Consider the following 15,440-nt stretch of genomic DNA (forward strand, 5'->3'; position numbering starts at 1 on the left):
ACACTCACGCGCAATCAGCGGTAATTGTGGAGTGGTCGACTCATCATTGCTGCGAATGTTGACATTTCTGTAACCAATCATCGTACAATGCCAGCTGTCTGTCATGGCGCAAGGAGTGGACGCGGGAAATGCTCTTTCAAAGAAGTCCATTTGTGTTTGAACATCACTGCAGGGGGCAACCATCTTTCAGATAAATGTTTTGTTTTAAATCAACCACTTATTGAAGATTTTTTTAAAGATACATGGCTTGTCCTCGTCTTCCCACTCTTTCAATTTCCAATTGAAATGTATGTAGTGGCTAATACAGGCCTACACTGTAATTGCTCACTAAACTTGCAAATATTGAATGTGTGGCGAAAACAATGCTTGTGTAGGTCGAAATGTCCACTTTGAATCATTTACTTAAAGTCCACTCACCACTGCAACAATGTGGGATAGCCAAGTCACCCACTCATAGTTCACCGCCTTGGTCGAAAAAAAAGCGCCGCAGATGCTAGCTTAGCATAGCTAGAATCGCTGTCACCAGCGGTCTCTAACCCTAATTTCTATATGTAATTATCTATCACCTTCTCTGATGATGAAGTGTCAGGTTACAATAAAGTGCCTTTCTACAGTTTGAATGCGTCCAAGTAGCAGCAGCGCAAACAGTGGCACAGCAGGGCCCGGTTTCCCAAAGGTATCTGGAGGTTCACTGATAGAACTGGATCATATGGTTCTAACAACGATTAACTTAGACATAAATATGCTTTTGGGAAACCTCTAACGATTAATTAATTAGCCTTAAGATGCTTTTGGGAAACCTCTAACGATGAATTAGCCTTAAGATGCTTTGGGGAAACCTCTAAAGATGAATTAGCCTTAAGATGCTTTTGGGAAACCTCTAACGATGAATTAGCCTTAAGATGCTTTTGGGAAACCTCTAACGATGAATTAGCCTTAAGATGCTTTGGGGAAACCTCTAACGATGAATGAGCCTTAAGATGCTTTTGGGAAACCTCTAACGATGAATTAGCCTTAAGATGCTTTGGGGAAACCGGGCCCAGGTTATTTCCAATTTTCCATCACTTCACGTATCTGTCACTGGCACATCCCAACATGAATGATCAATGGCGATACCACAATGAAAGTCTTAGATATAGGCCTACATTACAGCTGTTTACTTAACATATACTGTACGGTATTTCTTATTCAGAACTATGGCAATACTACCTTGGAGCTTTTCAGCTACACATTAGCTTTGACTGTATTCAGAGAAACATTAGAACCATAGCATGGGCTACTATTGTTTTGTATCAAAATGCGTTTTTTTTGTTGATAACCTCATGTAGTGACTCATGTTATGCGATAGAATCCCATTGCACTATATCATATCGCTTTCTCCCTGCCTTCTATCCATTCAGGCTTACTCTCATGGCTTGCATACCCAAATAGCACCCACATCCCTTTACAGTGCACTACTTTTGACCAGAGCCCTATGCTCTATATGAGGAATAGGGTGCCATTTGGGACACCACCATGATGTTAATGCAGGGAGACAAAGATCATCTTTACTCACATCAGCGTAGGTCTACTTGTACCTGTATCCCTGGTGTGGTGGGAACAATGGTGGCTGATGGAACCATAGTCTGCTTCCCAAATGGCTCTCCGAATAGCTCCCTATTCCCTATTTAGTGCAGTACTGTTGACCAGAGCCCAGGGAATTGGGGTGCCATTTGGGATGCCCGAATAGAAATAGATGGAGCCACTTTGAGGCAACCTCTTACTGGTTCCAGGTGGACTGAGCTTAGATTGGTCGACAATGACCTTTCACCTTTTTTAGAGCTCGTGTGATTGTCAAGCTTCATTTACATAGACTAGATCAGAACAGTGCACCCAATGAACACTCACTAGCCTACCTACCATCCACAAGTGGTGCTGTAGTAAAAAAATATCTATCTATGTTTGTGTCCTAAATGGTTTCCTTTATAGTGAATAACTTTTGACCTGAGCGATTTGGGAGGTAGTGAAACTATGTAGGGAATAAGGTGCCATTTGGGATGTATTTTATGGCTTTGTTAACACAGGAGTTAATGGTTTGGTTGATTTCTATTAAAGAAAATGCACACAAAAAAAAACTGAATTTGAATAATGGCTTTTGGAACAATGGAGTTTTTCCTCCACTCGACCCAAGAGAAGAAACATTGTGCTGTGTTCCAATTGGCACTCTATTCCCTATGTAGTGCACTACTTTTGAACAGAGCCAACGGGGAACAAGGGAATAGGATGCCATTTGGGACGTGGACAGTGATGCTGCTTCAACGTTCCCATTAATATTCAAGTGGTTTTAATAGCTTATATTCCAACACAATTAGCATACCTTTCACCGTGTTCAGCACATGCATTATTCAAAACCATGTAGCTTTCCAAAGAAATAGCTAGTAGCTTACTGTACAACATGATAGACAGTAAAGATAATAAAGCCTACTTAGTCTGTCGGATGCTCAACGACGAAGAACAGATGCCAGATTTTGATGAGACTTTCGGAATGGCGAATTAAAGTGCATTTTAGCCATGGTCGATATATTTGATTTTTTAACTAACAACATCTATAAAAAAATAAAAAATGCAAACACTTTTTCGGCAATTGATTAAATATATGCTTTTGAAAGCCTTTGGAGTGTGGAAGTTGTGACGAGGTAGTATTCTAATACCCCCCCCCCCCCCAAAAAGGCAAGCTATTGATTATATCTTGTTTTGAAAGCCCTAGTTTTGGACATTGGAGAGTTAATTGTTCTGAAAGCCCTAGTTTTGGGCATTGGAGAGTTAATTGTTCTGAAAGCCCTAGTTTTGGGCATTGGAGAGTTAATTGTTCTGAAAGCCCTAGTTTTGGGCATTGGAGAGTTAATCGTTCTGAAAGCCCTAGTTTTGGGCATTGGAGAGTTAATTGTTCTGAAAGCCCTAGTTTTGGGCATTGGAGAGTTAATTGTTCTGAAAGCCCTAGTTTTGGGCATTGGAGAGTTAATTGTTCTGAAAGCCCTAGTTTTGGGCATTGGAGAGTTAATTGTTCTGAAAGCCCTAGTTTTGGGCATTGGAGAGTTAATTGTTCTGAAAGCCCTAGTTTTGGGCATTGGAGAGTTAATTGTTCTGAAAGCCCTAGTTTTGGGCATTGGAGAGTTAATTGTTTTGAAAGCATTGGTGGAAGGGATAGATGTGAGTATAGTGGATGGAAAGATGGGAGATCTCTGGCGAGAAAGGTCAGGTCTCATGGGGGTACAGGATGTTTTAAAGCTGATGGACCATGAGGTAGGGGCTCATCTCCCCTATCTCTCTCCCCCCCACCTACCTTTGCCACCGCCAAGGGGCATCTCTGAATTAGGTAGCTCGCTTGGCTTGGGCTACAGGTGGCTTTCTTCATGGCTATTTAAACCCACTCACCAAGCCCTGTCTTCTCTGTCCTCTCTTCTCCTGCCAGGTCTTAGGTTTGGTCCTATCTAAAAGCTCAGAGTAGAGCATCCCAAAAAATATATATATACATCCGCTGTGTACAACGTAAAACACCAAAAAATGCATGCAGAGCAGAATTAGGCCGATACCCGCTAATTATCAAAATCCTGACAACCTCCCATAACAAATTCATCACCTACAGAGAAATGAACCTGGAGAAGAGACCCCTAAGCAAGCTGATCCTGGGGCTCAGTTCACAAACAGGGTTCATAAACCCATATTTATGTTTATTTAGTTCCCTTTTGCATGTCATTACGACACAGTATATAGACATAATATGACATTTGAAATGTCTTTATTCTTTTAAAACTTTTGTGAGTGTATTGTCTAATGTACATTTTTTATTGTTAATTAATTTTGTTTATTATTTATTTCACTTGCTTTGGCAATGTAAATATATGTTTCCCATGCCAGTAAAGCCCCTTAAATTGAAAATTGAAATTGAGAGAGAGATGGACATGAATAAACAGTGAGTGTTTGACCTGGATGGCAGAACTTCTCTTATCTCTTCTGCCCTCCTCCCCTCCTCTCCTCCCCTCTCCTCCCCTCTCCTCCTCTCCTCCCCTCTCCTCCCTCCTCTCCTCCCTCTCCTCTCCTCTCCTCTCCTCTCCTCTCCTCTCCTCTCCTCTCCTCTCCTCTCCTCTCCTCTCCTCTCCTCTCCTCTCCTCTCCTCTCCTCTCCTCTCCTCTCCTTTCCTCCCCTCCCCTCCCCTGCCGTTTCCATCTCCTCTCCTGCCGTTTCCATCTCCTCTCCTGCCGTTTCCAACAGAAGGAGATGATGCAGATGATGTCGGCCCCTCTGGAGCGCATCTCTTCTGACTGAGCGCGTGCAGTGGGACAGAGCCAGGTCCTGGAATCTAGCTAATGAGACACACCCCTGAGGGTCTGCCGAGCTCCCATTGGCTGAGAGGGTCGAGAGGGGGCGGATGGGTTGGGCAGGGAGACCGTATTGTATGTCCAGCTCCAATGCAGCTTGCATCTAAATCAGAGAGAAATTATACTCTGACTATCTCAAAATATAGTAGGCATTTTACAATGAAAAGCTACATCTGTCTGGATTTGTCCATGTTGATATACAGGTTGGAGTGACTACTAAAATCCTGTGTGCAATTGTCTGTGAGCCTAATTCATATCTAATGAATACTATTGGATTGGTTTGAGCTGATAGCAAAGAATGGCTTAGTTTATTTTTAGTCAACAATATTTGCCTGTTTTCAAACAGATCTGTGAAAGGGGTTGGAGGAGATTATTTAGGGTTTTATGGTTTGAAATGCAGTGACTGTTGTTGTCCATAAGATGGTGTCATGGAGATGGTTTGAAATGCAGTGACTGTTGTTGTCCATAAGATGGTGTCATGGAGATGGTTTGAAATGCAGTGACTGTTGTTGTCCATAAGATGGTGTCATGGAGATGGTTTGAAATGCAGTGACTGTTGTTGTCCATAAGATGGTGTCGTGGAGATGGATTTTTCCCTTCACTGGCACTTCTCTCTTGAATAGATTGTTCAGCTTGCTCTTGAATCTAGAATATGTTTTCTCAACACTTTTTATTTCATTTTATTCCTCACTTCTGTTCATTCTTGTATTGAGATTCCATTAATTTTATTTTAAAAAACAACTGTACTTTAAATACTTAAAATGTTTATTTCAGGACGAGTGCCTCTGTCCCATACAGCGCCACTGTATTTTAGTATTTTTTTATGACCATGAATATTTCCCCGTTCATCAACCCAAACCCCAATACACTCTTAGAAAGTGTTTGACCCCATTGTATCCACAGTGTCTGCTTGTGGAAGAAGAAGAAGAAGGAGGAGGAGGAGGAAGGGTGAGGTGCTGTTGCTCATCGCTCGTCCTCGATCCCGATCGGGATGTTACCCCTGGCGACAACGCTACGGTTGACGAAGAGGTCAGGTGGCAGGGCGGGAGGGGCGGTTACGCAACGTGACAAGTGTGACATCACACCGTCAGGTCCCAGGTGAGCTTCCCCAAATGAACAAATGATGTCATCGCAACAGACCCCTCTAAAACCTTGAGAGGGGGCGCTGGAACAAGGGAGCTAATGAGGGGACCCAAGGCTAGATAGAGAGGTCAACAGAACTCACATGGCTGGGTATTTAAAATATAGATATTTAACTAGGCAAGTCAGTTATTAAGGACAAATTCTTATTTACAATGACAGCCGACCGGGGAACAGTGGCTTAACTGCCTCATTCAGGGGCAGAACGACAGATTTTTACCTTGTCAGCTTGGGGACTCGATCCAGCAACCTTTCGGTTACTTGCCCAACACTCTAACCACTAGGCTACCTGCCACCCCATAACCCTAACCCAGAGAGAGAGAGGGGGAAAGGGGAAGGAAAGAGGGGACAGGGAAGAATTCATCAGACCTACCTGGGTTCAAATCAGTTGAGTTTTTTTTACATTACTTTTTTGAGTATTTTATTGAGCTTGTTCTCGAGTGCCAGATAGACAAGATTTATTTGCACTTTGAGGAGTATTAAATTGGTTATATTGCACCAGGCAAGCACCTCTTATGTATTTTAACCTGTTTCATATACTGTTTGAACCCAGGTCTGGAATGCATAGGGGTCAGGTCAAAGCCAGGCAGGCATTGCGATTCTCAATTCAGATCATCGCTTCTCTCAATGTCAGGCTGGATCAACAGACGAACACATTGGCATCTATAACCGCCCTTTTTCCCCGATGTCTGTATGTATCTCTCTCATCCTCCTGTTTATCTCGATGTCTTTTTCAAATTTGTGCATAATTTCTTTTCTTTTAATGATTGTTTGTACCTGTGCATGGTGGAGTAGATCCCAATTTGATGTAGTCATTATTGGCGTGTGTGATCGCATTTGCCTAATTAATCGAAACAGCTCACCTGACGGCTGTTACCCGAGGCCCTAGTGTTGTCCAACTGCTGGAAACATCTAAAAACAGCCTCTGACACACCTAGATAACCTATCCGCACACTCACTCAATTAGAGATGTGTATAGTTAGATATAAATTAGACAAACTTACACGCAAAACACACATAGAAGCCTTGGGCACTATTTATTTAGATATATTTGTCTCAATTACTTGTATTTGTCACTCTCTCTCTCATAGACACACGCACATACACACACGCACACACGTACACACACGCACAACAATTCCAAACAGAGGGGCTGATCCTATTGCTCTGTCACTAAAGAATGATGCAGCTCAGCACAGCGCTTTGGAAAAAAAATACAGATGACAGACTAACAGAGAATTAGATAGACACGCACACACACACACACTGACACACACAGACACACATGGACGCACACACACTTGGACACACATAAGCACACACACACACATGGATGCACATACACACACACAGATGGACACTCATAAGCACACACATGCATGGATGCACACACACATGCACACACCACAGTGCCCTCAAACCTAGATCTGAACAAGATTTACTCTGTATGTTTTTCTGCGTGTAACAGTAAAATAGTCCAAACATTAACAAAATATTTATTGAATATTTATCTGCAGTTCTTGGAGGGATGTCCGTTTGTGAGAATCCAAGACAGAATCTTAGAACATTAGAATATTCTAGAAGGGAGACATGAGGATTCTGCTCAGAACAATGAATTTCACAGTGGTGTGTTTCTGTGCCAGAGTGCAGCTTATGAATGTGTTATGTATGGGTTGTGAACGTGTTATGAAGCTCTTATGTAGGTACTCTTCAAATATTAACAAGTTTTACCAAAACAATCCTAACTCTAAGAGTGCTGTCTGGCACTGTCTGACACCCTGTGAAAGTTCTCTCTCTCTCTTTCTTGGTGGGTTATAGAAGGGAAAGTTATTCAATTTTGGTTTTATCTCGATTACCGCCATTAAAATGTAATGCTTGTGCAGAGAGTGTGAAAAGCAACGTCAGGTTCAGGAGAGGAGATTAAACATTGATTATGTATAATGAAGGTACTCTTGCCTGGTCTGGCCTGGCAGCCTGGTCTCATAGACTAGATGTAACATAGTAAATGTACTGTAATTCCGGGACAATCAAATTAGTATGACATGTTACGTTTAATATGATGAAATAAGACCGATGGTTAGTAGGATGGTTGGTCGGGGTGGATGGGTGGGCGTGTAATGCGAATGTCTAGCAAATCTCATCTCAACACGGACAACTTTAGCATTTTTGCTAATTAGCAACTTTTCAATCACTTACTACTTTTTGTTACTTTGCAAATACTTAGCATGTCAGCTAACCCTTCCCCTAACATTAACCATTTTAGCTAATCCTTCCGCTAACCCTAATTTAAACCTTTTAGTGGACCCTAACCCTATCCTTAACCCTTTAACCTAACTCCTAAAGTTAACCTTAACCCTAATCTTAACCCCTAACCTAGCCAGCTTAACCCCTAACCGTAGCCAGCTAGCTACCATTAGCCACCTAGCTAGAATTTGTAATATATCATACGCTTTGAAAAGTCATAACATATTGTATGTTTTGCAAAATCGTAACATGTTTTACATTTAGCAAATTCTTAACATATAATACTAATTGTATTTCATAACATATCTTACGAAATGGGTGATGGACATCCACAAATTAATACATACCATAAGAAATGTAACATATACTAAATAGAATGTCTCGGATTGACATACAGAATAATACAACATTTTCTGAGAGTAGTCTTCCTTTACCTTGGGAATGGGTGAAGTCGGAGAGAGAGAGAGAGAGAGAGAGAGAGAGAGAGAGAGAGAGAGAGAGAGAGACAGAGAGAGAGAGAGAGAGAGAGAGAGAGAGAGAGAGAGAGAGAGAGAGAGAGAGAGAGAGAGAGAGAGAGAGAGAGAGAGAGAGAGAGAGAGAGAGAGAGAGAGAGAGAGACAGAGAGAGAGAGAGAGAACGAGAGAGAGAACGAGAGAACGAGAGAGACAGAGAGAGAGAGCAGAAAGCAGCAATGAGCAAACGGACCAGAGGCAAATACAGTAGGCTAACGGAGAGGGAGGGGGATGGAGGGATGTCATTGGCTCGGTGGCCAGGCCGTGAAGAAGGATCTGAGTGTGTCTGCTCTGGTTGTGTTTGTTTTGATGTATCGGTGGCAGGGCTTGTATTGCCTAGCCTATAGCATGGCAGAAAGTAGAGTAGAGTAGAGTGGAGTAGAGTAGAGTAAGAGGCTTGGCGGCTTGGGGCTCCAGCCGGCCAGGGCAGAAATGGCTTTTGGCAGTGAGTACCCCCTAGCTCCCTCCTCCACAGTGGATTTTCATTAGTGATTTCACAACACATAGTCCCAGTGAAAACAGACTAATGGACTACACTCTTAGACAAAAGGGTTCCAAAGGGGTTCTTCGGCTGTCCGCATAGGATATCCATTTTTGGTTCCAGGTAGAACCCTTTTTGGTTCCATGTAGAACCCTCTGTGGAAAGGGTTCTACATGGAACCCAAAAGCATTCTAACTGGAACAAAAATAGGTTATTCAAAGGGTTCTCATATGGGGACAGCCAAAGAACTTTAGGTTCTAAATAGCACTTTTTTTCTAAGAGTGTATACGCACAGTGAAGAGAAGAGGAATCTAGTGCAGAGAAGAGCAGAGCTATATCCCAGTCAAGTCAATTTAAGAGTTATAGGAAGATGGTGCCTATAGGAAGATGTTCTCCAAACTACAGTGAGTGTACCGACACACTACAATGGCCTGTAGGTTATTTTCTCTATAGCTTACTTAGACAAAAATTATATGCCTGCTTGAATACTCTATCATAGTCACAGTTGGATAAAATGATTGTTTTCTGTCTATGAAGTAAGCTAGTAAGGGATAGGTCTATAGTCCATATCATCCTGTCCCTGCTTGGAAAGAGATCTAATGTAAAATAGACACAGTGACATATGGTGTGCCAAGCTGTGGCCAGGAGAATAGTCATATACTCATAAACCAGATCCATTGCTGGGGGATTTTAACAGCGAGGTCAAGAGTTCACATCGCATCACACGAAGAGAGAGAGAGAGAGCTTGACATTTGCTGCTGTTACCATGGTGACTGCTGCCTAGCCTAGGGGCTGGTCTGGTCTGGTGTGAGAGAGAGAGAGAGAGAGAGAGAGTGAGAGATGCATAGCATAGCTATCTTCCAGCCCATGTCCCAGCCCAGGTGCAGATCATGTGCTCTGACGGAAAACGTGCATACTCTAAAAACTGCTGGGTTGTTTGGTTGACCCACCTGCTGTGCTGGGTTGTAGGCATTGAGTCACTTAGTTGGGTTGTTTTCTTTCAAAACTGCTGGGTTATTGATGATGGGTCCTGGGTTATTGGTGCTAGGTTATTAAGATATGACCCAGCAGGTCAGATCAGAAGACTGGAGGCGTATGTTTAGTAGGGGCGGGGCTTTCAGATAGTTATTTTTAGTCACCCATGAGAATAAATGTAATTCCTGTTCATCTGTTCTGTTTTATAGTTATCACATGTTAATGTTGAACATTTACATTTTTATAGCTTCAATGAGGCGTACAGATGTGTAGGATTTCCCTAAAAGTCTATGCCTTATCAGGCAACAACATGGTATACCTTATTATAATATTTAATAAATAATATTATAGAAGAATGTGTCAATTTAATATGATGAAAAAGAATGACATTTACTCTCATGGGTAGCCAATAATATCTAGCTGAAAGACAGCCTCTAATAAGCCCCGCCTCCGGAAATTAACCTAAGGATTATATTCAAAAAGACCCAGCTGCTAGGTCAACCAATCTTGAGAGTAAAAAATAAATGGTTAAATTAAACCATGTTTGGGTTATCCCAACCTGGTCTATTACTATTGTTTTCACAACATTTCAAAACACGTTTCATGTCTGCAGGCGAAATGGGGGGAATGCACTTCACGGTCTGCACTTCACGGTCTGCACTTCACAGTCTGCATTCTAAACGCTCTGTGCTGTTGTTGAGTTTATACCTTCCCTATTGGAATACAATGGTGCATTCATTTTGCCTGGATCATGCTAGGAAAAATGAAGACATTCAATATAAACGTGTGTGTGTGTGTGTGTGTGTGTGTGTGTGTGTGTGTGTGTGTGTGTGTGTGTGTGTGTGTGTGTGTGTGTGTGTGTGTGTGTGTGTGTGTGTGTGTGTGTGTGTGTGTGTGCGTGTGTGTGTTTGAATGTATGTGTGCTGTTGCCCTCGTTATTCCATCACATAGACCGAGGTCTGATAATAATAGGAGACAGATGCATGAATAGTGACTATGCTTGTCGCCATGAATGTTCAATGTAGTGAAGCTAACATTAAAATGTGTTTTCATCTTTGCACCAATGTGCAAACTCGCCCTCCCCGGGCCTAAATATTTTGGCAATATGTGTTTATGAAGTATATAATCCTCCAGGAGGTTAGGATGACTATTGTGCTGTGTTGTAACAACATGTAGCCTCGGTTTCAACGTTTTGGGACAACTGCCATCGGCTGTTTAAAGTGGAAAGGTGACATGAAATTTTAGGGGCCAAACATAATTTCTCCTCCACGCGCATTCTGTCTCTAGGCTCGGCTGAACCCAAGTATGTCCAGTCATTCTATATTATGTTACTCTAGCCTACTCGTGTGAGGAAACTACTTCATTAGAAAGACAGATTCAATTATAGACTATACTATCATGAAAATAATATAAAATTAGCCCATATTAGCTCCATATCACAATTGTAAAAGATCTCAATATTATATTTAAATAAAAAATATATATTGTAAAAACAGAGGTTAGGGAAATAAATTAAAAATGTATTTTGTGTTACTTGACATTTTAGGATTACACTTTGGGAAGTGGATTGTGGTTTTGTAATTATAATAATTATTAGCTACTAAATAAACAGATGCAGTTTTTCCTGTTAGATAGTCAATTGATAATGTATAGAGTATATATGTTATTATAGTAGCCTATAAAATAGTACAATGCCTGCACAATAATATTTTTATAAAAGCTCTTGAGTAAATCAATGGTTAAATAACCGTTGAAAGAGATCATCTACCGATATTCTCCCTATACACAATTTGAAATATGATACAATTGTCGGCCTAATATTACAACTGCAATATAATTGTATCATTATTTTAGCTCATACACTACTGTACAATTCAATTTCATTTGCAATAAATTCCTGTTTTCATAGCCTATGAAATGAATGCAATAACATACATATTTATTTACCAGGTATTTTACATGCTTCTTTTGAGATGGATTAGATTCCATTAGTTTGATTATGATTCGAGGATAGGGATACATTTGAATCATTTATTACATCAGACGAAAACAGAAAGGAGAATGAAATGAAACCTGCGCACTACTCAAGAAGGACTGCCACGAGACTCCAGCCTGGCTACGTTCTTCCTAGAATGCGTTCGGACAATCAACCACGTGCGGGCGCGCTACGTACATGCTGATCAAACTTGCAGTCTGTTGGGCGGACAAAACCGCAGAAAACCAGGTGATTTTAATAATAATAACAATGGAACATGTATTTTATTATTGTAATGTTTTCAAATAAAAAAGATATATAGGCTATTGAAATGTATAAAATAAGTTTAGAATTCAATCAATTTGATTTTTGAGTGTGCTGAGATGAATAGCCTTGTTGCATGCATACAGATGTATGTCCTATACTTTGTGACAATATCTATATTGGATTAATCATAATATCCCTTTAGATGCAATTTGACTAAACTTCTGTTAATTGACTAGCCTACATAATGCTATTTTATGTAGGTTGTTATTATTTTCACATTTATATTTAGGTAACTAATTAACTATTCATTCAGCTGGTTTTGTTTTATGTTTTACATTCCTCCATACAGCCTTTCGACAAGAAAGGAGAACGTTTCGAAATAGAATACGAGGGAATCACTTGAACCCGACGGAGCCAAGGACCCAGGGCGCGATGCAAGGCAGGCACCTTTGCACAACCCATGTCCCTGCGCGCGGTGCATTCACAGTTCACGGAGTCCTCGACCTAAATGTGATGTGACGGGAGAACCTTTACTGAAACTAACGGGAATATAGTATCGTGGAAGGCTGACCGAGCTGTGAACCGAGGCCCTAACACGGAGCAAATTAACATCAACGAAAATAGCACTGCGTTTTAAGATCGCTATATGCGCGATGCAGCAAATGCAGCCAGCGGTGTCAGGTCTCCTTAGCGCGGGGATGCATAGCAAATAGCCTCCCCGCTTCAAGTTACAGGGCGCGTGCGGGCAACTCAGTGAACGTCCTCTGGCCTCGGTCTTCGAACACCAGACACAGAGATGGAACTGGAAGAAGTGGTTCTGGAAATAATATTTGCTCAGCCTGCGTCCTTTTGGCAAGCAAACAGTACAATAGCAGTCTACGACATTATCTCTCATTATGGCATCGGCTGAACTAGTAGCCAGGATGATAACGCTGTCTCTGCCACTTATCGGTTTCTGTCCAAGCCCCTGCCATCCTTGGCACATAGCCTGCCAATGCAACGGCTGTCCAGTTTCATAGGACAAGTCAGGAAATATATATATGATAGCACACTATAGCCTGCATGTGTTACCTGTTCACAAGGTCGCCTATACACCTGTTTAGATGGAATGCACAATAAAAACCCGTTTGGGACCAATACTATCCAACATCACCATATTCAACCCTGTCACAGATATTCAGTCACAATTCAGAGGTCTGGATACAGCTACAGGGAGCTCGCAGGAGTAGTGAGCAGAGACTGGGTCTGAGACAGATTACTATCATGCTGTACGAATGGCAGAGGCAGAAATGTATTTTCTGGTTCAATGGAATATCTAGGCTGAAATGGTACCCTAACCCACTACATAATGCACTACTTTGAGCAGGGCCATGTACAATATTAAGGCTGATTCTAAAATGGTTCTGGTGAAAAGTAGCTCATTACATCTGGAATAGGGTTGCATTTGGGACATAACCCTAGTGTGCTTGACCTCTCCTTGACCTGCATCAGGCAACAGCAGCTAAGAAGCAGCAGCTTATACACCACGTGTCAGATGTGGGTTCAGTTACTATTTGAAATCTTTCAAATACTTTTGCTATAGGCTGCCTAAAGTGCCGGTGGGATATACAGACTTGGGACTTTTCTATTGGTCCATTAAGCCAGACAAACTCAATAAAGCACAGATAAATTACTTGAAATAATTTCAAATAGTATTTGAACCCAGGTTGAATGTTAGAGGCCTGCAGCTGAACAAAGTTGGTTCGACATTCATGATCATCAGAAGGAGTTACATACAGCTGACTGTCATTAAGAAAATGCCTTGAAGTGCTTTTAAACCAATTATGTATGCCATCAGCTAATTAATTCCACTGCTGGCAATCCAGGCTGGGGCATAGGAGGAGGAGGGGACAGAGGAGGTGGCGGAGGGGGGGTGAACTGTTGACTCTCTGTTGTTCATCCTTTCAATAACTTGCCACTAGGCCTATGTGTGTGCGTCTGTGTGAGCGTGTGCGTGTGTGAGCACTATGAGTGCTCCACTGAACCCTGCCACCTAAAGTTTGCAAACTGCAGGATGGCTTCATCCCAACATGTAGCTTCAGTCCATTAGCTAGAGTCAGTTCAGTCAGACTCTAACACAACAGGGCTGTTACAACTCATCAATGGAAAGGATGAACGCTTTCGCAATCAAGTTGGATAGATTACACAGGATTCACCTTTGTTACACATAATTTGAATACGCAAAACTATATTTTACTTGAATTAAAATTGGCTTGACTAAGTGGTAGTAATCAAAGGGAGGAATTTGAAGATAAAAGACGAAACGAGAGGGAGGAATATGGAGAGTGTGAGGTGAGGAGCATCGCTTAAAAGCAGGGATGGGTAACTGGCGGCCCCCTTTTGAAGGTCCTTGGATCCATTTCACCTCCCACCCCAAAAAAAAAAAAAACTGTGGCCCGTCATGATGAGTTCAGATTTTTTTGTGGCCCCCACCCTAATCAAAGTCGCCCATCCCTGCTTTAAAACAAGTCAAAAGCAAAAGGGAGGGTGGGAGAGAAGTCAATCATCATCTGCCGTAAAACAGAAAGCAAGAGGGAGGGGTATGAGAGAGAGGTCCCCTTCACTTGCATGCTTTAAAGGTCCAATGCAGACATTTGTATCTAAATATCAAATAAATCATTTCTGGGTAATAATTAAGTGCCTTCCTGTGATTGTTTTCAATTAAAATGGTAAAAAAAAAATGCTTCTTAGCAAAGAGAAATTCCTTGATTTTGTCCCCCCACACCAGATGGGATCAGGACACACATGTTGCAATATCAAAACAAACTCTGAACCAATTATATTAATTTGGGGACAGGTCGAAAAGCATTAAACCTTCATGGCAATTTAGCTAACTAGCTTGCTGTTGCTAGCTAATTTGTCCTGGGATATAAACATTGGGTTGTTATTTTACCTGAAATGACACAACTGACCAGAGTGTGGACCTCAGTTCATCTTTCAATCACCCACGTGGGTATATGCTCCTAAAAACCAACGAGGAGATGGGAGAGGCAGGACTTGCAGCGCGTTGAGCATCACAAATAGAACCAAGTTCAAGAGAGCAGTGTGTAGCAATGATTGAATAACATGTATGTGTAAATGTAGTTTTGCAACGCTCACGCAACGCATCTGATCTGGTCAGCATGTTACACTAAAATGGCATTATCAGAATTTTCACAATTTCACAGTATTATCCCAACCTCAGTGTGGAAATATATATAAAACACACAAAATATATGTTTTTGACTGCACTGGTCCTTTAAACCAAACAACACGGGTCAAAAGCAAAAGGAATGTCATAGCAGAGGAACGTGATAGATGTTTTCTACCGTAAAATAGAAAGAAAGAGGGATGGGTGTGAGATAGTGAGAGAGAGAGTGTGAAATAGAGGTTCCCCCAAGATTTATCCAGCTGGCTAATGGGGGAGGAGGGGGGGGGGTCTTCAAACCCAGTCACCTGACAGCTAATAA

The 15,440-nt window shown here is 41.7% G+C and overlaps 1 long non-coding RNA gene across 1 annotated transcript; it reads left to right on the top strand.

The window, feature by feature from the left end:
* Window positions 1-11,821: 11,821 nt before the first annotated feature.
* Window positions 11,822-14,624, top strand: LOC116353964 (uncharacterized). The gene is made up of 2 exons (XR_004203366.1): window positions 11,822-11,934; window positions 12,302-14,624. It is a non-coding gene; the product is annotated as an uncharacterized LOC116353964 (long non-coding RNA).
* Window positions 14,625-15,440: the final 816 nt, after the last annotated feature.

This window comes from Oncorhynchus kisutch, linkage group LG16, assembly GCF_002021735.2.
Source record: "Oncorhynchus kisutch isolate 150728-3 linkage group LG16, Okis_V2, whole genome shotgun sequence".
Lineage (NCBI taxonomy): Eukaryota > Metazoa > Chordata > Actinopteri > Salmoniformes > Salmonidae > Oncorhynchus > Oncorhynchus kisutch.